Source organism: Lissotriton vulgaris, chromosome 6 (genome assembly GCF_964263255.1).
Source record: "Lissotriton vulgaris chromosome 6, aLisVul1.2, whole genome shotgun sequence".
Taxonomy (NCBI): domain Eukaryota; kingdom Metazoa; phylum Chordata; class Amphibia; order Caudata; family Salamandridae; genus Lissotriton; species Lissotriton vulgaris.
The window spans coordinates 543,795,406-543,818,706 of NC_141694.1; the positions used below are offsets into that span (position 1 = coordinate 543,795,406).

Consider the following 23,301-nt stretch of genomic DNA (forward strand, 5'->3'; position numbering starts at 1 on the left):
CGAAGAGCAACTATCCCTAAGCTTAAGTGCTGCTTGGGGGATTGGCCTGCAGTGGTTGCCTGACTGCCAAAGGAAGATGAAAGGAACTTTGTATACTTTGCTTTCAACTTGTGAAGGATCTCCAAGGGCTTGAAATAGAGCTTGCCTCCTGCTGAAGTCTCAGGGACAACAGACTTCACCCCATAGCTCCCCATAGTTCTTTGGAAGTGCCTGCTGGTGTTTTGGGCCTTCTGAGGGACTGCGTGTCGCAAGGAGCTGGAAGCACGACTCAACAAGGAAGAAGCGTGTCGCTGCTGCTGCTGTCGCACTTCTGAACAAGGGTGTCGCTGCTGGAGCTGTCGTATTGCACCGCATCGAGAGAAGCGTCTCGCAATGAAGAGGAAGCGTGTCACTGTCGCTGCCGTCGCACTTCTGAACAAGGGTGCCGCCGCTGGAGCTGTCGTATTGCACCGCATCGAGAGAAGTGTCTTGCAACGAGGAAGAAGCGTGTCGCTGTTGCTGTGGCTGCCGCCACATCTCTGAACAAGGGTGTTGCCGCTGTCGCATTGCATCGCATAGCATCGAGGAAAAGCGCCTCGCATCCCCGGAGAAGCGCGCCGCCGTCGGAGCTGCTGCCAACGCATCTCTGAACAAAAATGTCGCCGCTGTAGTTGTTGCATCGTGCAGAAACTTCTCGCTGACGTCGGAGAAGAGTGTCGCAGCTGAAGCTGTTGCCATCGCATCGCTGAACAAGGATGTCGCCGCTGCAGCTGTCGCATCGAATCAAGACTTCTCTCATCATCGGGGAAGCATGTTGCATCTGGAAGATCTTCATGTCTTTATTTCTTTGCACCGGAACTTTGCCGTATTTCCATTGCTGCAACATTGCTTGTTGTGGATGCGCAATGCATCGTAAGGTACATTGATGCAAAGTGTTGCATCTTAACAGCTGAACTGAACTAAGATAAAACTACCTTCTTAAATATAGTATTGTGTATTTTTGTTGTTTATGGTCTTGTGGTAAATCTATATAAAGAATACTTATTTTTTATATAAACCCTGGGAGGTATCCATCTGTAGTGTTGTCACTGGGTTACTATATGTGGTCACAAATGCTTAACACACTGCCTCTAAGATAAGCCTGTCTGCTCGTGTCAAGCTACCAAGGGGGTGAGCAGGGGTTATTTTAGAAGTGTACCCCATTACCCTGACTAGAGGCAAGGGTCCCTATTTGTCACAAGTACCCACCTGTGCCAACTAGAGACCCCCAAATCTAACACCCTGGTTAGAAGATAAATTAGGAACAGAGATGGCTATATCAGGAAGGCAGGAGAAATGTGTTTTTTTGAACATGTGGGGGACAGAAATAAGGGGATATTTGCTAATATCAGGAAAGGCAAAGAGTGCCATGCAATTTCTGTCTTCCAGTAATGTGGCAAAGGTTCATACTGAATGGGATACTGTATTTTATTACTTTTATTTTCTGAATGAAAAAAGAGTACAAGTCATTACATAGATTTTGAGTGGGAACCACAGGTAGAGTTAGTCTGTCAGGATTAGAAAGTTATCTGACTATCTCAAAGATGATCTTAGTTTTATTTTTAGAATTCAGAATTGTATTTGAAAAGAAGATAGATTTAGCCTGTAGAATTATTTTTTATTTCAAATCTTTTTTATTTTCCAAAACAGGCAGCAGACAAAAGACTGAATGGCACACAGCGTTAAGCCTACAACCCACTCAGGGCCAGCAGCGTTATGAGGTAACACAGTGGCAGCTTTGGGAAGTCACCCACTCAATCCTATTGTACACAGCGTTTAGCCTACAACCCCTTGTGGGCCGGCCGCGTTTCGTGATATCAAGTACAGGTCATTCAGTCGTTGCAAGAAATAGCCCGACCCCTGGGATAAAATACTAACATTTAAACAACATGAATGGAACAAACGGACCTGTAAGGTCCGAACCCCTACGAAGCAGTAGAGTGAGAAACAGCAGGATAGAATAGACGGATGTATGACGTTACAACGCATACTTTTACAACGCCTACCTTTACAACGCAATTTTTACACCGCAACATCCATTACAACGCATACTGTTACAACGCATGCCATTACAACGAATTCTTTGAAACTACCTTTACAACGCATTCCACTACAACGCATACTACCTTTACAACGCACACCATTACAACGCATAACATTACATTGCATGCAAGGTAAGTGTTGGATAGTGTAGGGGTTAAAATTACTATTCTAATGTCAGAACCCGTCATTTGGACTCGCAGATATGTGGTTCAATATCAACCCAAAATGAAGTCAGAATTCCTGCATATTCGTCATGGTCTGATAGGGTCCGAGTCTGGAGAGACAAAATGGCTGCCACAGTGCCGTGGTGCTGTGAGGTTGACGCTCTAGTCGTTTAACCTCGTTTCGGTGCGGAGAGTACGAACGGAGCGCGAGCTCTAGAAACTACGCACTTCACCTGAACCGTTAGCGAAGACGAACCTGTGTGCGTAGCTCTGGTGAATTCCTTGAATCCTTAGTTCTAAACTCTCCTGGTTGTAGTACTCCATTTGCGTTTAGCGCGAGTGTCGAGGAAATGTTGTTACGGCGTATTAATTCAAACGCGTAACAATACTTCCCCCATTTCAAGTTCGAGATTCCAGCGGTGAAGAAAACCCCCGAAGCGTCGACGAAGAGTGAAGCGATCAATTCGTGCTCCCCTGAGAAGAAAAACCCCAACGGAAAAAAAAGAGTCAGTCAGCGAACTGAAAGCTAAGTAACAATAACCAGTGTTTGGCCAAACTGAAGATTATCTACAGTAATAGAACTTGTATTTTCAAATGTGAAAAGACGTATTTCTTGAACTTTTTTAATGAACAAAGAAAGGAACGATTACATGAACTTTGCATAACCTTGAATCAATCGCCTGAAGAAACAAGACTATCAATAGGAAAAGACTTGGTCGAGAGACATTCTAATAACAGCAACTTTACAGAACCCCCCTATACAGCGACATCGATTAGTTAGTTAAGTAAGTATGCTCTAGAAGATATAGTCCAAGGTTAACCATAGAGTAGTGCAAGTAGGTATCTAACCCATTCGTTCTTGTCTTCCTATGCAGTAACAACTGACTAGACGAGAAAAGCACAATACCCCTAAGAAGAGAAGCAAGGTCCAGAAATAGTAAAGTGAGTTAACATAAGAACCCGTGAATACCAGAGTCAGGATAGGAGAGTAGGGAAAACTAATGGTGTGCTCCTATTTCAGGTTTCTAACTCGCAGACACCCAGAAGGAAGTTGTCTGAAGAAACTTTCCGGACCAGTCTCTTCTCTGTTTGTTATTTTATCCACACCCCCTTCCCGGAGGATGATGTAGGGAGGTTCTACTAGACCTGCCGGCATCGTCTCTTGGGATTCGGGTATTAGCATCTAGTTCCCGAGCCTGAAATCATCTCTGCTCCTGCGCAAGTGAGAGCCAAGAATATACATATCAGGTAAAGCTTGGAGCCCTGACAGAGTGAAGTGCCCAAGTATCTTTTTGCGCCCGAGCAGAGATGGCAGAAGGAATAGATGTCCAATCGTTAGGGACAATCCTAGACGCAATCCACAAGGAACTGGGAGCAGTAAGAGAGGAGAACTAAAATTTAAAACAAGAAGTAGTTAAGGCACGAAAAGAGACAGCTGAGTTAGCCCTAAGGTTACACCGGACTAGTAGTTTAGAGCGAGAGGCCATGAACCCAGTGTTAGAAGCGACAAATAGGTCAACAACACAAGTTATTCACTCCCTGTCTCCAGTTATCCCTTTAGCCGCTCCTGAAAGGTTTAATGGGGATCCGCAGAAGGCACAGATATTCCTCTCACAATGCTCTTTACATTTCCTATGTCGTCCGTCCATTTTCCCTGACGCGCAATCTAAAGTGGCCTTCATTCTCTCATATCTGAGCGGGGATGCAGCTGCCTGGTCCATGCCCCTAGTCACAAGAGAAGACCCGCTGTTGAGGAACTTCGAAAATTTCAAACAAGAATTTCTTCGAATATTTGATCGTAGGAGAATCTCCCAGGTTGTGGACAATGAATTACTTGATTTACGACAAGGCAATCGAGATTTAATAGCATATCTGGCGCAGTTCAACAAGTTGGTGGTGGAGACGGATTGGCCAGAAAGCAAGCGAGCAGCAGTTTTCTACCGTGGTTTGAGAGACGAGCTGAAAGACACGTTAGCCCAAATTCCGAACCGACCAACGGAGATATCGGCCCTCATCGATTTAGTTCTAGAAATAGATTTTCGTCAAGGGGAGCGAAGAGGAGAAAAGAAGAAGGACTTCCGAGCGGCCATTCCTAGGTTTGACAGAGCACGTTCTGAAGGAACAAGAACCTCCGAGGCGGCATCAGGTATTGAACCAATGCAAATCGGAACCATCAGAGGACCACTAACGAAAGAGGAAAAAGAAAAGAGAAGGACAAATAACCTGTGCATGTATTGTGGTTCGAGTGGGCATTTTGTCCGAAACTGTCCGAAGAAGCCCAAAGGAACATTCAAGCCGAAGGAAATCTAGCAGCACCACCCGTAGTTGGAGTTGAACGGGTGGGTGCAATTACAGAAGAGACTCCAAATGAACACCACGTGGCGAACACCTTGCAAGCGGCAGCTCCACATTTGATTTTGTCTATGAAAGTGATATTCCGATCAACGGTCCTAACCGAAGTCTCAGTTATGATAGACTCAGGAGCGACGGGAAATTTCTGCGACTTGCATTTTGCGGACAAGGTGGGAATCCAAGCAATAAAGAAAGAGAGGAGTGAACCAGTCCGAGCAGTAGATGGAACTAATTTATCATCGGGGCCCATTGTGAGCCACACAGAGGTAATGGAACTGATTACCACAGATGGCCATCGAGAGCAGATTCAATTTAATTTAATCGACGCTCCACAGTTTCAATTAATTCTTGGATTGCCATGGCTCACGGAGCATAACCCTACGATTGACTGGAACTCCAGAACGGTTCTTATGGATTCAAATTACTGTTGCGAGAACTGTTTTGTTTCAAGAACTATCGGAGAGGAGATAAACCCAGCTCATGCCTTGAGTCTTGTGGAGCATTCTATGTGTGCCATTGATACACACCAGATTCCAGAGGAGTATAAGGAGTTCGAGAACGTGTTCAATGAAGTGGAAGCGGAACTTTTACCCCCACATAGAGTCTATGACTGCAAGATAGACCTAGAACCTGGAGCAAATCTGCCATGCAGTCGAGTGTACGCACTAACAGAAAAAGAACACCAACATCTAAAGGAATACCTGGATAAGTATTTGGCGAATGGCTTCATCCGACCATCACAGTCACCTGTCTCATCGCCCCTATTTTTTGTGCCAAAAAAGGAAGGAGATTTGAGAACGTGCATCGATTACAGAGCAATCAATAGAATAACAAAAAAGAACAGGTACCCTCTACCCTTAATATCGGTCTTATTGGATCAGGTCAAAGGAGCCCAAATCTATACAAAATTAGATCTGCGAGGGGCCTACCATCTAGTCAGAATGCGAGAAGGAGATGAATGGAAGACGGCCTTTCGGACTAGATTCGGGCTATTCGAATACCAAGTGATGCCCTATGGGCTATGTAATGCCCCAGCTGCCTTCCAGCACTTTATCAATGATGTTTTGAAGGAGTTCATCGATCAATGCGCCATTGTGTACATTGACGATATCTTGAATTACTCCTCCGATGTGACAAGACACCATGAGCAGGTGAAAGGAGTATTGAGGAGATTGCAAGAGAACAAGTTGTTTGTGAAATTGGAGAAATGTGCATTCGATGTCTCTCAGGTCGAGTTCTTAGGATTTGTCCTTTCCCCGTCCGGCATTTTGATGGATCCAAAAAAAGTAGAGGCGGTGACCACCTGGAAATCTCCAACGAGTGTGAAAGAGGTCCAAAGCTTCATTGGATTTGCTAACTTTTACAGACGATTCATCAGTGAGTTCTCCGGAAAAATGTTACCTCTTACCAGATTGTTGAGAAAAGGAACAAAATTTGAGTGGTCGAAAGAATCCGAGGAGGCCTTCCAAGCCTTAAAAGAAGCCTTTACCACAGCACCTGTACTGCTTCATGCTGATCCATCGGAACCGTTTTATGTAGAAACCGATGCGTCGGATCAGGCGCTGGGGGGGGTCCTGTCTCAGCGTCACAAGAGCACGGGTCAACTGCATCCAGTAGCCTACAGATCTAGAAAACTGACTCCGGCAGAAATCAATTATACCATCACCGAGAAAGAACTACTGGCTATCAAGGACGCCTTCAAGGAGTGGCGGCATTACCTGATGGGAACACAGCATCAAGTCACAGTATTTACGGATCATCGTAACTTGAAATTCTTGAAATCCGCCAGAACGCTCACGCCAAGACAACTTAGATGGTCCTTGTATTTTGCAGATTACGACTTTGTAATTACCTTTCGTCCAGGAGCACAAAATGGGAAGGCCGATGCGCTTTCCAGATTGGGCACCGAGTCTCAGAGAGCAGCCATAGATATTCAACCGATCATCCCTGAGAACAAGTTTATTGGAGCCACAGTCTCAATCAATATCCAAAAGGCCATCGCAGAAAACATGAGTTCAGAGACTATGCAGGATTGGGTTAAAGAAGATCCTAACAGGACAATCGTTCATCAGTTGCCATATCATGGGGAGGCCTTGTATGTGCCAACGACGGAACTGCAGCAACAAGTGATGCGTGAATGTCACGATGATAAGCTAGCTGGACACAAGGGAGAAAACAAGACAGAAGAGTTGGTAAAGAGACACTATTGGTGGCCTGGAATGTCAACTGATATTGAGAGATATGTTAAGGCTTGTGAGATCTGCGCTCAGGGAAAATCTGAACGACAAGCCCCAAAGGGTTTCCTACAACCCCTACCCACCCCTCCTTATCCTTGGCACACAGTAACACTAGAACTCATCACTGATTTACCTTTGAGCAGGGGTTTTGACACCATTCTAGTGGTAGTAGATGCTTTCTCTAAAATGGCCCACTTCATAGCTTTAAAAGGAACTCCGTCAGCCAAACAACTAGCAGATCATTTTAGTTCCCAAATTGTCAGGATCCATGGCATACCCAAGGTGGTCATTTCGGATAGGGGTTCCCAGTTTATATCCCATTTTTGGAGAGCCTTTATGAAGGGTCTAGGTACTGAAGTCAGATTTTCTACGAGCTATCATCCAGAAACTGATGGGCAAACAGAAAGGGTGAACCAAGAACTGGAACAATACCTTCGATTATTCCTCCTGAAAGAGGAAATTCAGTGGGCAGACTACTTGTGGTCGGCGGAAATCGCCCATAACAATGCTAAAAATGGCTCAACTGGTTTCTCCCCCTTCTTCTTGAATTATGGACGGCACCCAAATGCATCAATTCGACAAATGGAAGTTGCAGTCCCAGCTGTCAAAGACTTGGTTTCTCAACTGAATCAAATCCAGCAAGAAGCAGTAGACAATCTGCAAAAGGCTAAGGAGAAATATAAGACTTATGCAGATAAGAAGAGACGTGCTAGTCCTCCACTGTCCGTTGGAGATAAGGTGTGGTTGAACACAAAACATCTGAGACTGAAAGGAAATCGAAAATTTCAACCCCGTTTTATTGGTCCCTACCCAGTGGAGAAGCAAATTAACCCAGTTACCTATCAATTGACACTCCCTCCTAAGATGAAAATTCATCCCGTCTTTCATGTCTCCTTGCTTAAAAGAGCTTCTGCAGCACTGAGAATGCAATCACCCCCTAAGCCAATCCACCTGGAGACGGGAACGGAGTTTGAAGTGAAAGAAATCCTGGATTCTAAGGTCTCCAGAGGGAAACTGTACTACCTCATCGATTGGAAAGGTTATGGGCCGGAAGAGCGATCGTGGGAATTGGAGGAGGATGTTCACGCTCCCAGGTTAATCCATTCCTTTCATCAACGTTACCCTTCCAAACCCAGACGGAAGGAGCCTACTTTGTTGGGGGGTACTGTCAGAACCCGTCATTTGGACTCGCAGATATGTGGTTCAATATCAACCCAAAATGAAGTCAGAATTCCTGCATATTCGTCATGGTCTGATAGGGTCCGAGTCTGGAGAGACAAAATGGCTGCCACAGTGCCGTGGTGCTGTGAGGTTGACGCTCTAGTCGTTTAACCTCGTTTCGGTGCGGAGAGTACGAACGGAGCGCGAGCTCTAGAAACTACGCACTTCACCTGAACCGTTAGCGAAGACGAACCTGTGTGCGTAGCTCTGGTGAATTCCTTGAATCCTTAGTTCTAAACTATCCTGGTTGTAGTACTCCATTTGCGTTTAGCGCGAGTGTCGAGGAAATGTTGTTACGGCGTATTAATTCAAACGCGTAACAATACTTCCCCCATTTCAAGTTCGAGATTCCAGCGGTGAAGAAAACCCCCGAAGCGTCGACGAAGAGTGAAGCGATCAATTCGTGCTCCCCTGAGAAGAAAAACCCCAACGGAAAAAAAAGAGTCAGTCAGCGAACTGAAAGCTAAGTAACAATAACCAGTGTTTGGCCAAACTGAAGATTATCTACAGTAATAGAACTTGTATTTTCAAATGTGAAAAGACGTATTTCTTGAACTTTTTTAATGAACAAAGAAAGGAACGATTACATGAACTTTGCATAACCTTGAATCAATCGCCTGAAGAAACAAGACTATCAATAGGAAAAGACTTGGTCGAGAGACATTCTAATAACAGCAACTTTACAGAACCCCCCTATACAGCGACATCGATTAGTTAGTTAAGTAAGTATGCTCTAGAAGATATAGTCCAAGGTTAACCATAGAGTAGTGCAAGTAGGTATCTAACCCATTCGTTCTTGTCTTCCTATGCAGTAACAACTGACTAGACGAGAAAAGCACAATACCCCTAAGAAGAGAAGCAAGGTCCAGAAATAGTAAAGTGAGTTAACATAAGAACCCGTGAATACCAGAGTCAGGATAGGAGAGTAGGGAAAACTAATGGTGTGCTCCTATTTCAGGTTTCTAACTCGCAGACACCCAGAAGGAAGTTGTCTGAAGAAACTTTCCGGACCAGTCTCTTCTCTGTTTGTTATTTTATCCACACCCCCTTCCCGGAGGATGATGTAGGGAGGTTCTACTAGACCTGCCGGCATCGTCTCTTGGGATTCGGGTATTAGCATCTAGTTCCCGAGCCTGAAATCATCTCTGCTCCTGCGCAAGTGAGAGCCAAGAATATACATATCAGGTAAAGCTTGGAGCCCTGACATCTAACTCCAGAGGGTGCAACAGTAGGGTGAGTGTTGGATAGTGTAGGGGTAAAAATTACTATTCTAACTCCAGGGGCTGCAACAGTAGGGTAAGTGTTGGATAGTGTTGGGGTAAAAATTACTAATCTAACTCCAGGGGGTGCAACAGTAGGGTAAGTGTTGGATAGTGTAAGGGTACTATGTGTTGTAATGGTATGCGTTGTAATGACTGCGTTGTAATGGCATGCGTTGTAGTGGTGTGCGTTGTAGTGGTGTGCGTTGTAGTGTCATGAGTTGTAATGGTTGCGTTGTAAATGCATGCGTTGTAATGGATGTTGCGTTGTAAAAGTTTTGTTGTAATGGTAGTGCGGTGTAAAAGTTGCGTTGTAAAGGTTGTTTCCCGAATAGACAGGAGGAATAAGTAAAGAAGGAAAAAGGAAGGACAACCTGGGCAAGTGCAGTGCGCGCCGGGAGGGGGAGCCTACAGAACATCGGGTCCAGTCCAGCGCTCTTGACAACTAGGGCCCAGCGCTCAAGGGTGCCTATGGCAGCAGTCTATCTGGGTCAGGGGGGGGCCACAGCGTCCTCGAAGAGTCGCAACGCCCGGAGCTTAGCAGGCATATGGCGCGCATGCTCAACGGCACATAAATATTGAACTAGGAGCCGCCAAACAGCTTTAAAGCGAGTGTCCCGGGCTTGCAGCCTAGTTGTAAAGAGCTCCGTCGTAATAACATGCCATAAACGCACAAACCAGGCTGCAATTGGAGGGGTCTCAGGCTTTTTCCAATACAAGGCTATGAGCTGCTTGGCCACTCCCAGCATCTGAAGCGCCAGGGTCCAATCGCTCCGGGTCAGTGTCTTCAGGTCAGCAGGTTTGATACCTAGCAGGCGTGTGCTTGTGGCTTCAGGCAGAGGGAACCCCAACACCCCCCTAATGTGACTCAGGACCTCCTTCCAGAAGAGGGTCAGTGACGGGCACGCCCACCAAATATGAATAAAATCCCCTGTTGCAGATTGGCATCTCCAGCACTTAGGGGAAGAGGTAGGGAACATCTTGCTCAGGCGCTGAGGCGTGTAGTACCACTGGATCATGATCTTATAGGCATTTTCCTGCTGCGGGATGCTATGGTACACTTTGGGATGTCCCTCCACAGGCGGTACCACTGCGCCGGGGCAATGTCCGTGTCTGACACGGACTGCAAGCGTTGCTGATATGGATGTGAGGGTGGCAGAATCTGATAGATCCGCGAGATCAAACCCTTTGATTCAATAGGGGTGCGGGCCACCCGCTCGAATGGGGTGAAGGCGCGCTTAGCCGCCTGGTATGTTTCATTTCCGGCTACCCAGTGCCTCAGTTGAGCGTATTGTATCCCCGCTTCAGGGGTGATCCGGAATTCCTCTTTGCAGTGAAAAAAGGATTTGAGGGAGCCCCCCTCAAACAGATCAGTGAGCACCCTGTAGTTTCCCTGCGTCCACTTGCTGAAGGCGCCTGTGCGGTGTGTCGGCGGGAAGGATGGATTTCCCTCTATCAGGGTGTGTGGCGAGGGGAAGGTCGTGAGGCCCCTACGCACTGCTATCGTATCCCAGATCTCCAGCACCGTTTTCGTGGGTACCGCAATATAAGCGCTCAGAGAGCACGCCGTTCTATGATGCCACGCAAGGTCCCAGATGTTTTGCCCAGTCACTGCTCGATCCATATGCAGCCACCCCTTCTCGCTTTCAGTGACCCCCCACTCCACTATAAATCGGAGGTGCGCTGCCCAGTAGTAGTCCACTAAGTTAGGGCAGGCCAGCCCCCCTGTCACACGGCGCCATCAGGAGCGTCTGGGAAAACCGAGGCCTCTCCCCCCCCCCCCCAGATAAAATTTGTGAGGTCGCGCTGGAGGCCTCGTATGTAGTGCAGCTGGATGAATGTGGGGAGGGATTGGAATAAATATAGATTTTTGGGGAGGATAGACATCTTGATGGCATTGAGTCTGCCCAACCACGACGGTACAAGCGGTTTCCACCGACATAGATCATCAAGCACCGAACGCCGACATTCCCGCCAGTTTACTTGCGTCCAATCATCCAGAGAGGGGGACAACTGGAGGCCAAGATAACGGATGTGCCGGGTTGCCCATTGGTATGGGACAAGTTGCTCCAGAAGGGGTATTTCATAGCTCGGAATGGTGAGGTTAAGGGCCCAAGACTTGTTGTGATTGATCTTCAGGCCGGAGGCCCGTTCGAGGAGGCCCAGTATGGAATGCAATTCCGGGAGGGATGCTCGGGGATTCGTAAGCGTAAGGATAAGGTTGTCTGCAAATAGCACCACCTTGTGCTCCCGGCCTCCCAGGGGGGTACCATGGATTCCAGGGGTCTGCCGGATCAATTCCGCCAAGGGCTCTATCGCAAGGGCGAATAATAAAGGTGAGAGGGGGCATCCCTGCCTAGTACCCCTAAAGATGGTGAACTGTACCGTGAGTTGCCTATTGACTCGGATCCTGGCCTGCGGGGCTAGATATGGCGCCATGATCCTGGTGATCATCTTCTGACGAACCCCATCTTATGTAGAACTGCTCGCAGAAAGGACCAGTCCACCTGGTCAAATGCCTTCTCTGCATCCAGCGACAGAAGGCAGGCCGGTATCTTCCAGTGGTGTGCTTTACCCACAAGGTGAGCGACCCTGCGCACATTGTCCGCCCCCTGCCGGTTGCGGATGAAGCCGACCTGGTCCGGGTCCACCAGGCCCGGCAAGTGGGGGTCCGGTCGTTTCGCCAGCAGCTTGGTGTAAATTTTAAAATCTGTGTTTAGCAAAGCAATCGGGCGGTATGACGCACATAGCGTGGGGTCCTTTCCGGGTTTCAGAATCAGTGCTATCACTGCCATACCCATATCGGGGGATGTCCTACCTCGTCGGTGAAGGAGTTGTACAACCTGAGAGGGTAAGGCCGAAGCTGGGCCTGGAACATGCGATAGAAGGAAAGAGGAAGACCGTCCGGCCCGGGGTCTTCCCCAGTGGGAGCTCCCGCATGGCTGTTGTTATCTTCTACTGGGAGATAAGGTCCTCCAGGGGCTTTGCATAGTGCGGGTGTAGCGGTGTCCCCGCATAGGTTCCCAGGACCTCCTCCACTATCTCCGGGGGTGGCGCCTCCTCCTGATACAATGCTGAGTAGTAGGCCCTAAATGCCTCACACTTATCCCTCTCCGCCGTAGCCCTCGTCCCGTCAGGCAGTTGGACATTCACGATATGTGCTTTGGCTGCACGTACCCTCAGACGTCCCGCCAGTAGCCTCCCCACCTTGTCCCCCCCTTCGAAATATCTCTGCTTCAATGCCAGGACGGATTTCTCCGCCCTGATAGTACGTAGAAGCCTGAGTTGTCCTCTGAGATTCGCCAGTCGCCTCCTCGACTTTAGGGAAGAATGGTCCTGATCCTGCAGCTCTGCTGTCTTGATATCTCCCACCAGTCTATCTTCCAACAGGCGAGCCTTGCGCGTCTGTGCAATCGAAAGGGAAGTGATATGGTCCCGTATCGTGGACTTGAAGGTGTCCCATAAGACTGGGAAGACATCTCCGGCAAATCATTATTAGCAAAGTAAGAGTCAATGGCATCCCTAATGCTTTCTACATCGGCCGCATCTCGGAGGATACCCGGCGGCAGGCGCCACCTCGCTTCCCGGGTAGGGCAAGCGGCCGGGTCCTGTAGGAGCAACTCGACGTGAGCGTGATCAGAAAGCGAGATATCTGACATAGTGACCCCAAGGACGTCTCGGGAGAGGGCATGGGAAATAAATAGAAAATCGATACGGGAATACGAGCGGTGTGCGTGAGAGTAGAATGAATAATCCCTCCGGTCCGGGGAGTGGTAGCGCCATGCGTCCAGCAGCCCTAAGTCCGCTATCTGCTTCCGCAATACTGAGGACATAGTCCCTGCTCCACTAAAGGAACCATCGGTACGATCCACTTCCGGGCTCCAAACTTAGTTGAAATCTCCTCCCAGAATCAACAAGGGATCCCCTTGCGGCACCTGCTCACTTAGGAGATCTCGGAGATAACGGTCCTGCATCTGATTAGGGGCATATATACTACATAGGGTGTAGCTGCGCCGTCCAATCTCCACACCCACTCTGAGGAAGCGTCCATCCCCACTCCGAAAGGGCTTGGCCCCCCGCGTCTGATGCCAGCTCTACACAATATTGCCACCTCAGCTGTCTTGGTATCTGCTGCAGCCCAAAACTGGAGAGGGTACTTAGGGTGTGCCATGCGTTGAGTGTCCGCCTGTAGAAGATGCGTCTCCTGCAAGAAAATGATATCAGGGTGCTGCTGAAGGAGATAATGCCACGCTTGCCTCCGCTTATTAGGGGAGTTGATATTGAGCGTTAAGATCTTCAGAGGGCTAGGCAAGCTCGTCATCATGCTAGGATCCAAACAGGGCCCCCCCGCCCCCACCCCGCGCCAGCAACGCTCTACAAACGCTAGGAGTACCCACCAGCACAGTCCCCATAGCGCTTCAGAGCATACACGCCCGTCAACTGCTCTTAGACTAAGGAAAAGAAAGAAAGAAAGAGGTCAGAGAGGAGCAGAAAAGGAAAGAAGAGATCAAGAAGGTAAAGAGCGACCACACGGGCCACAAAACCTTGAACAACAATGCTGGCCAACGGGGCTTATTACACTGTCCCAAGTACAGGGCATCCTATACCCTAGGGTTTGGACACTCTCTGGGATGTCACTCCTTTAGGGACAGCCCGGGGTAGGTCTCTGGTAACCTCAAATGTCTGACAACTGGGAGCTCCCGCCACCCCCACCCTCCCTTACCCGGAGCCGGGGTGTAGTGTGGAAGACCATGCTGTGGACTCCCAACTCTGTGTGGGTGTACGTGCAGGGCAAGCGTTCAAGTCGTAAGTTCTTTTGGGACTGCCCTTTTAATCATGGTGTCGAGGGGCGCGAGACAAACTCTTCCCGGTCTCCTTCTAGGGATCTAATGTGCGCTATAATATCTTTCTTGGGCTGAGAGGTCGACCGTCTGCCCAGAGGGGGGGGGTTCGACGACGGTTCTGCATCGTGGTCCAGGAAGGCTTGGCCGGTACCCTTTCTTGTCTTTGTGGGCGGGACGGGCTCGCCGGCGGCGATGTTGGCAGGTGGAGGAGCTGCGCCGCTTCTGTGTAAGTTCTTATCACTTTCCGCCTGGCTTCCCACTGAAAGATGAGAGCAAATGGGTGGCCCCATTGGTAGGAGATGCTCAGGTCTCTTAGCTTCTCCGTCACAGGCTTGAAGGCTCGCCGTCTCCTTAAGAGTATTGGGCGCCAGGTCCTGGAAGATTTGTATCTTGTGCCCCTTGTAAGTAAGGTCCGGTTTATCACGTGCGGCTCTCCAGATAGTTTCCTTCTCTGTAAAGAAGTGGACCCGTGTCAAGATGTCCGGGATGAGTCCTGGTCTCGTCACCCCATACCTCGTGGCGGAGCTGCGCCACGTACAGCAGAGTGTCCTTCCCCTCTTCTCCAATGGGAACCCCCCGGATGCGGAGATTGTTCCGGCGACTTCTGTTCTCCAGGTCCTCCTGCTTCACTTGGAGTTCTATATTCTGCTCCTCCAGAACTGCCAGACGCTGCCACAGCTTTTCCTGATAGTCGGTACGGGCATCCATCGTTTTCTCCAATCCATCCACTCGGTCTCCCAGATCCGTCACCTCCCTCCGCAGCTCCTTCACGCAAGTGTGGACCTCAGACCTTAGGGAGCCGATCTCCGTCTTGAGCTCCGACATAAAAGAAGTCATAAACGCCTGGGTGACTGGCATGGAGTCCCCAGCATCCTGAAACGATCCCTCAGTGGCAGCAGACGGCCCCGCCTTTCCCCACATCGCTGTGACAGTGTTGTCCCTGGGGGCTGCAGCCGGATCAGCCTTGTCCCCTCTGGAGCGCGTCATCGCCAGCCTTACTGTACCCTGCAGGCAGTCACTAATTGCAGCCGCTTCACGCCCAACGGGAGATACGCAGAGGCCTTCTGCTCTCCAACGCAGCGACTGGGTAGGTCGTGGGGATCCAAGGCCTCTACCCCAGAACGAGCGGGGGTCTCCAATTGCTTCCTCGTCCGCTCGTCAGAACATAGATGTCACAAGAACCAGTCAGTCCCGACTCACCACACACTAGGTCAGGACAGGATGAAGGGATCACCACCCAGGGGCACCAGTCGCAGGAGTCTGACAGGCCAGCACCAAGAGTGCAGAGCAGGGCGCAGACAGCACTCCCACTCTTCCGAGCGGAAACAGGTAAAGGCCTCAGTGGGTCAGAGGGGCCCAGTCAATGCAATCATTCACCCCTTACCAGGGCTGGCCCCACGTGACCCCACACAGCCACCCCCAAGCAGACCACCGTCCCCCCGGTACTCAGGAGACACCAGGCCCAGAGAGCAGGGCAATCAGCCGCAGCAGTGCAAGGCCTCACCCCGTCACCTAATCCAAAATAGGGAATGTATCTGCCCCTCCACCTCTCATCCCGCCGGAGCCCTCAACAGCCTCCCCCCACACCTCTCTCAGAGTCATCCAAGCTACAGTCCACAAGTTCACTCACCCCCTGAGCAATTATGACGAGGTGCGTGCAGGCGAAATCACCACCAGCTTTAGTCCTTGAGATGGCGGCCAATGGTGCCGACGTCCAGTGCCCTCCCGCTCTGGCTCTCAGCACCAGCCTCTCGCAGGCCCTCCACAAACCTCCTCCACAGAAGCAGGACACCGCGGAGCACGGGAGAGCAGCGGGGCCACAGCTCTCCGTGTGCCAGGATATCTAGGGGCCAGCAGTACTAGGCCCCCATGGGAGTGCACACAAAATGGAGGGCAGGAGAGCGCACTTCAAGCGCTAGGGCCCTCAAGTCCCACAGATAGGCATACAAGGTTTCTCCTGGGCCGAGGGCAGTTCCGGGCGCCCCCGAGCGTCACGGAGAGGCTCAGGGTCCCTTAGGTACAGTCAGGCTGCAAGGGGGAGCCCCGCCCGGCAGTTCACAGGATTGCCGCCCCCGCCTCCAGTCCGCCACCTCCTCCCCGATTATCCCCCGCAGCAGCCACCGGAGCCAGGAGCCCACAGCGCAGTGCAGCTCCACTCCCCAGGCAACCAGGCAAAGCAGGGCAGGATGCGGGGAGGAGGTTCAGTGCCCCAGGCCGCAACTGCAAGATGGCGAGCAGTGACTCCCCCGCACTCACCCCCGCCGCTGCACGCTGATCAGCCCGCAGCGACAGCAACCTGCGGGGGAGTCCCCAGGGTGATGGCTGCAGCTAGTGCCCAGGTCGATAGGGGCACCCGGGGGCCAGGGGGAGCGCTCACCTCTCGCCGGTCGTCTCAGCGTGCCTCAAGTCCAGGAAACCAAGGCTTCCCGCCTCACCGCCATCCGCTGCGGGCCCAATCCAGGGCCTCCGTCACCCGCAGGGGCCAGCACCAGGGGCCCAGCGACGGAGATACTGTCTCCCCACATCAGGTTTCCAAGGCTCACAGGCAGATCCAAACAGCCTGATGCGGGAGGGCCACAGATGGTGAGTGTCCAACGCGTCACGTCGTAAACTCGTGTGCTCTGCTGAGGGGGAGATGCTTTCCTAAAGGCGCCCAGAATGATGGCCACTGGCTTTCCCTGTCAGAGCACCTTTCCACAAGCAGGATTGTGTCGCCGCGGGCGCCAACCTGCGGGCTCCCAACCTCCGTCGATCCGCTTCGCTTTGCTCTCTCCTGGGCGGGGGGGGAAAGAGGGTCGTCAGGACTGCTCAGGTCCTCCACTCTCCAGGCCCGATCTCCATCTCCGCCCAAGCCTCAGGGCCTCTGTCAGCGCCAGACCCAGCACCAGAGGGCTAGCGGTAGCGATTCTGCACCCTATCGCCCCAGCCGCCGCGGCACACTCTGGGATTGCACCACAAGATCTAGCGGCCTCTCCGGTGGTAGTGATCCTCGGGACGGGCCACTGCGCAGGTTCCACAAAATGGTGGCTCCCGCCTCAGAGTCCCCGCCGTCTCCTCGCCGTCCACCCCCGCTGTCTCTGAAGGCTGCCAAAGGGCCACACTACAGGCACCCCAGGTCACGCTGGCCAGTGTCTCCCTCCAGGGAAGTAGCAGTGGCACCCAGCTCCGCTTTGATAGCTTATGTTGGTGGCAGATGTCGGGAGCTCCCGGGAGACACGTCCTACCACATCGCTAGTCAGACCACGCCCCAGAGAATTATTTTTTGATTTGCTTTTAGTCATTGGGCGAAAAACTTTCAGGCAGGTAGGTATTACGCCATTTCTGTTCCACCTGCAGGAGTTCCAGTTTTGCAGCTTTCAACTCCGCTGAAAACTATTTCAACGCTTCATGCCAAGGAATTAGTTTCGTTTTTCAGAGAGGAGCATGAATATTTCTGGCTACCATTAGCCAGTCCGATATTACTTCCTCGTAGAACTCCATGTTCTTAGTGGGAGTAGGTAAAGAATGAGTCAGTGTGTTGCAAAACTAATTGAGATCTGTACCTTTCCAGGTTTTGGCTGATGTGGGTCACAAGCTCATTGAGCCATTGGATTCAAGCCACACCTCACTGATGAGGTCCAACAAGGCTGAAACTTTCCTAGGGTTCTTTGTATTTCTGTTCTAAGAGGGATGTTTGTGCTTGTATTCTAAGAGAACTCGGCCATTGAGTTCAGACTGCACTGTCCCTTGTAAGGCAAGGCCAAGACTGGGTGCCACCCTCTACGTAATGGCGAAATGTGGCTTTATCCAAATATATAAATACTGTATTGTTCTTTTCTGGGGGTTGTTTGAAGGGCTGAACATAGGTGTAGAGACCGTTGGGGGCTGAAAGGTTACCCCCAAACCCCAGATTTCGAAACAGGACAATGTAGCAGAAAATATCTTCCAAAGGATTTTGAAGTGGAAACTGAAATTAAACAGTGGCAACAGCTCTCTGGAGCCATGCTGCACATTGCTGAAGTCTCCGTGAAGCGTTGGAAGCTGAGAAACAATTTTTGTGGGGAATCAAATACCTCTTTGTTTCAGTGTTTTATTGCGATTATTGCAGTGTTCAGCTTCTCCTAAAATCATGTCAGTCAAACAGAGTAAGGGAAGGCATGAGACGCTTTTTTATGTTAATGTTACTGCTGCTTTCTGACTTGAGAAAAAGAACAATTTAAGGAGAGTATCAACACTCAAATGACTGAATATAAATAATTAACAAAAACAAAGAAGTCATGAATCCCCTTCGGCGTTTGTACCTTAGGTTATTTCTATTCAAAGGGGGGCTTGTGAATTGCAGCATGATTTCTGACAGACATGTTGAATCCCTGTGGTTGAGATTCAGTGTTTGTGGGAACATTTTAAATAGAAAAGCACATCTTTAAATCTTATGACTGTGCCCATGCACATGCATGAATGTGTGTATAGTGTCAGTTTTTATTGAGGAGTGATTAATGTCATTATGGAACCCCATATGATAACACTACTTGAGTAACTGAACACAAAGAGCTGGCCTTTAGTATTAAACGGAAGGGAGAACGCTGTAATCAATCCTACAGTCTCCAAACTGCAAAATATGCAGTCCTGAACTCAAATCCCATAATTCTCATTTAACCAAACAGTGGGATCCTTGGCCCATCACTTTATTTTGCTATTGTTTTCCTTAACTATGACATACTGGGGGGGGGGAGCCAAGCTCGACAACGAGATGGTCGCACGTTAGCTCGGCTCCGCCGTCCTACCTGTCTAAATTCGAATATCCTGTCGTTCATCCTGCCCAAAACGAACAACGACTTATATGCAAAGCCCTGCAGTCACTTACCATCCATCCTGGTGGGTCCGGTGCTCAGTGGATCCGCAGCGGCGTCCTCCCGGAAAGTGCGGCCTCTCCGAGGTTGAGACCGGGGCCTCGCCCTTAGCGAGTTGCCGGCGAGACGGTGTCGGCGGCGGCCTCGGTGGAGGATTGGGGCCGGCCGGAAGATGCCGATGTGCGAAGAGCCTGGAGGCAAATGAACGTGCCTAGGACTACCGTCCGGTGCTCCAGAGGTGGTGTGCGGCAAGTTGCGGGTTGGGGACGCCGTGTTTGGTGGCTCCCCCCTTTGTTGCCGTCCGGCCATACTGGACTCCTTCGCTCGGTGGCAGAGAGTAATCCTAGCGGAGCGGTGTCGCCGGCGGGTCCCCCTCTTTTGGTGGTCATCATTTTAGCACCGTGGGTGCTGCTTGTGCGCTTGAGGAGGATCCGCCGGGGTCCTACTGGTGAGCTCACCCCGGGAGATGATCCCGAAGAGACGGCGCAATTGTCGCAAAATGGCGGCTGTTGCCATGTCCTGTGTAAAGTCCCGGGATGCCAATTCCTTGCCCTTGTGCTCCGCTTGGGCCTGCACTGGTGAGCTCGAACCCACGATTGGCGATGTCCTGCAAGCGTTGAAGAATTGGAAATCGACCATGGCCCAGGACTCTTGTGTGCAGGACGACGTACTGGCCGCCATTGCTCCCGGGTCGTCTCTTGAGGACGCGGATGGGCCCGGGGTGGTCGTTGATGGTTCCCCGCTTTCTGGTTGGGGTAGCGAGGATCCGATACGTGAGCGGGTGGAACCGCTGGTGATCATTGACATTGGTATACACGGTTGCCGTGAACAATTCCTGCATTGCCATCGGTAGAGGAGGTCCCTTTGGCTGCTTCCATTGATCGTCCAGCAACTTTTCCACAGCTTTTTCTTATCGCCATGTCCTATGCCCACTGGATCGACGCACATCATGACGTTAACTAAGAAAGGACTAGGATGAGCCCGGTTCTTACTTCGGAGGACTACTAATTGGTGAATGGAGTTATGGACTGCCCCAAATTGTGATACTTTGTTGATTCCTTCATATTTACGCATAAATGAACACTTGCTAGTTTCGTTTTGGGCCACGCTCATGGCGTGTGTGGGCGGGGGGCGGGGGCCGCGACATTCGCTAAATGGTCCCTCTCCCCAGGCTTTCCTTTTTTCTCTCTTTCTTTTTCCGTTTCTCTATATTATCTTATTCTATATTTCGGGTTCATAATTAGGGCGACAGGCACGCTGCTGGGGGGGTTAGGCCGTAGCCTTCTGCAGGGGTGCAGGGTGGGACGGGTGGATTAGGGTCTATTAGATAGTTCTTTGTTTCTATGGCTCTTTTGTGTCCTTTTCTTGGATCTCCACGACTGTGCGTAAACCCGCGGGGTGAGTTACTGGGAGGGGAGGAATAGGTATTATATGTAATATGGTGCCCATGGCTCTGTTTATCCTGAATTAATCGCTCCGCCCCCAAGCACGTTCGCTATTTGTATTACTGATCGCCATTACCACTGGGGGGCGAGTACAGTAACGTGGAGTCCCCTTACTTCCTTTTCTCTTTAGTACTTTTGTTTTCTTATTTCTTGGGTTGGGTTGTATAATGATTGCAACTTATTTGTTTCCCCGATGGTTTTTATTACTGCCGAAACGCTGTTCAGTTTGTCTCTGGGTACATGTGGTCGGGCGTGGATACTACCAATGAGGAACTGTAAGCGAACCTATGTTTTGCATGCTCTGGACATTTCTGATTATGGCTTTTTGGCTGTACTGAAATGAAACAGTTGGTTTGTTCCCCGCCACGTACACCAGGTTGATACCTATACAACTGATCCTTTATTCCTTAATATAGAAAAAAAATTAACCTTCTTTGATCCTATGTCGAGTGGTTCCAGTTAGGTAATATCATTGACTTGCAGCATTATGTAATATCGTCTAACCACTCCGTGCCTTTAGTTGATAATGGTGCTTTCCAGTTTTGTTCCGTGGCCGGCCCCCCGGTTGTAGGCCTGTATTTGTACGCATCCATTTTCTCAAATAAAGGTTTTCAAAAATTAAAAAAAAAAAAAAAACATGACATACTGAAGTAATTCAGTACAAGATTTGTGCTCTACAAAAACCCTGCGTATAACAAACAATAATTTTGCTTCACATTTAATAAAAAATAAAGACTACATAAATAGAGCAAAAGACAGACAATTGATGGACGAATGCAGAACAAATCAAAACATTCACCCCCAGTCAAGAGATCTGGGTTAAATCTATAATTCTTTTGCTCACCCTCCCACCCCAGTTTAGACCTGGCCATATGCAAATCAGTCTTGACCCTGTGCCTCATGGGAACAGTCAAGATTGAACTGCCAAGCCTTGTCCTCCCTGGACAGGAAACAAGCATCCTAGGACCGCTTTTACCCCTCTTCAGCCAGGATAGCTTAATTCCAGTAGCACAGTGAGCCCAGGACCAACGTCTCAGCATACCTGGCGCACTCAGGGTGAGAAAGTAAAAGACACACAATTGATGGTCTGAATGCAGAACAAATCAAAACATTCACCCCCAGTCAAGAGATCTGGGTTAAATCTATCATTATTTTGCTCACCATGCCACCCCAGTTTAGACCTGGCGATATGCAAATCAGTCTTGACCCTGCACCTCATGGGAACAGTCCAGCCCAAACTGCCAAGCCAGGTCTTCCCTGGACCCGAAACAAGCATCCTAGGACCGGTTTCGGGGTTTTACCTCTCTTCAGCCAGGATAGCTTGATTCCAGTGGTACAGTGAGCCATACTTCTACGCTCCCAAACGCCAGCTTCGATCGACCAGCCTCGCCCTCGCCGCCATCCCCCGCATCCGTAGAGCCACCACAGGGGGACGTTCCTTCTCCTACCTCGCCGCCAAGACATGGAACTCCCTCCCCACCCACCTCCGCCTGACCCAGGACCACCTCGCCTTCAGGAAGCAACTCAAGACCTGGTTGTTCGAGCAGTAGCAGATCCCCCCCACCCCAGCGCCTTGAGACCCTCTGGGTAAGTAGTGCGCTATATAAATGCGATGATTGATTGATTGATTACCTGGGAATACCTGGCGCACTCAGGGCCAGAAAGCAAAAGACACACAATTGATGCACGGAATGCAGAACAAATCAAAACACTCACCCCATTCAATAAATCTAGGTTAAATCCATCATTCTTTTGCTCACCATGCCCCTCCCAGTTTAGACCTGGCCATATGCATATCAGTCTTGTCCCTGTGCCTCATGGGAACAGTCCAGCCCAAACTGCCAAGTCAGGTCCTCCCTGGACCCGAAACAAGCATCCAAGGGCCGGTTTTGGGGTTTCACCTCTCTTCAGCCAGGATAGCTTGATTTCACTGGCACAGTGAGCCATACCTGGGCATACCTGGTGCTCTCAGGGCCAGAAAGCAAAAGACACACAATTGATGGACGGAATGCAGAACAAATCAAAACATTCACCCCAGTCAAGAAATCTAGGTTAAATCCATCATTCTTTTGCTCACCATGCCCCCCCAGTTTAGACCTGGCCATATGCAAATCAGTCTTGACCCTGTGCCTCATGGGAACAGTCCAGCCCAAACTGCCAAGCCAGGTCCTCCCTAGACCCGAAACAAGCATCCTACGACCGGTTTCGGCCACTGAGAACATCAAAGCGGCCGCAAAAGTGATCACCATTTGCCACACACCATTTGCCATTAGCACACTCTCAATCAACTCTGTGAATTATTAGGTAAAATACTTAATTTTATAAGCAAATCAGAAGGAACGTCTGGGCCAGGTTCACTGTGCATAGTAAAGTTGTGGTCAACTTCAGCCACATAAATATTTATTTTTTAACGCGGTTTTATTCCAATTCCGCAAATACCATTGCCACTTGTAACTCTCTGCGAAACATCGAAAACAGCTTTGTCGTAAGTAAATGGCTGGAGACGAGCGTTCGGGTTACGTGCGTATTATCAGGTTATAGCAGAACAAACACATCCAAACCCGACATCGCCACTCTTCCCAGCAGTATGCATCTCTTTTTTTTTCCTCAGAAACTACAGGCAACGGCGATAATTAAACACTAAATTAAAGCAATTGACAATATACAGCAGTAAAGAGGGATTAATTAAGTACTTACAAGATGTAATGTCACATAAATGTGTTCACCTCTACAGGCTTAACAGCATTTAAAATCACCGGAAACATACATGTTACACAGTGACCGAAATCAGCAGAACAAGCCCATATCTTCTTGCAACATATAATGTCATAAAACTGTTGGTGATCATACATGTCAGAATATGTGATGTGAAAACGGATGAAGTTCACA

General features: G+C 49.8%; 1 protein-coding gene across 1 annotated transcript in view; it reads right to left on the minus strand.

Moving 5' to 3' along the window:
* The window catches only part of LOC147707535 (nuclear receptor subfamily 0 group B member 2-like), a 36,469-nt gene that overhangs the window by 8,614 nt on the left and 4,554 nt on the right, over nt 1–23,301 (minus strand). The gene's annotated exons all lie outside the window — the stretch shown is intronic.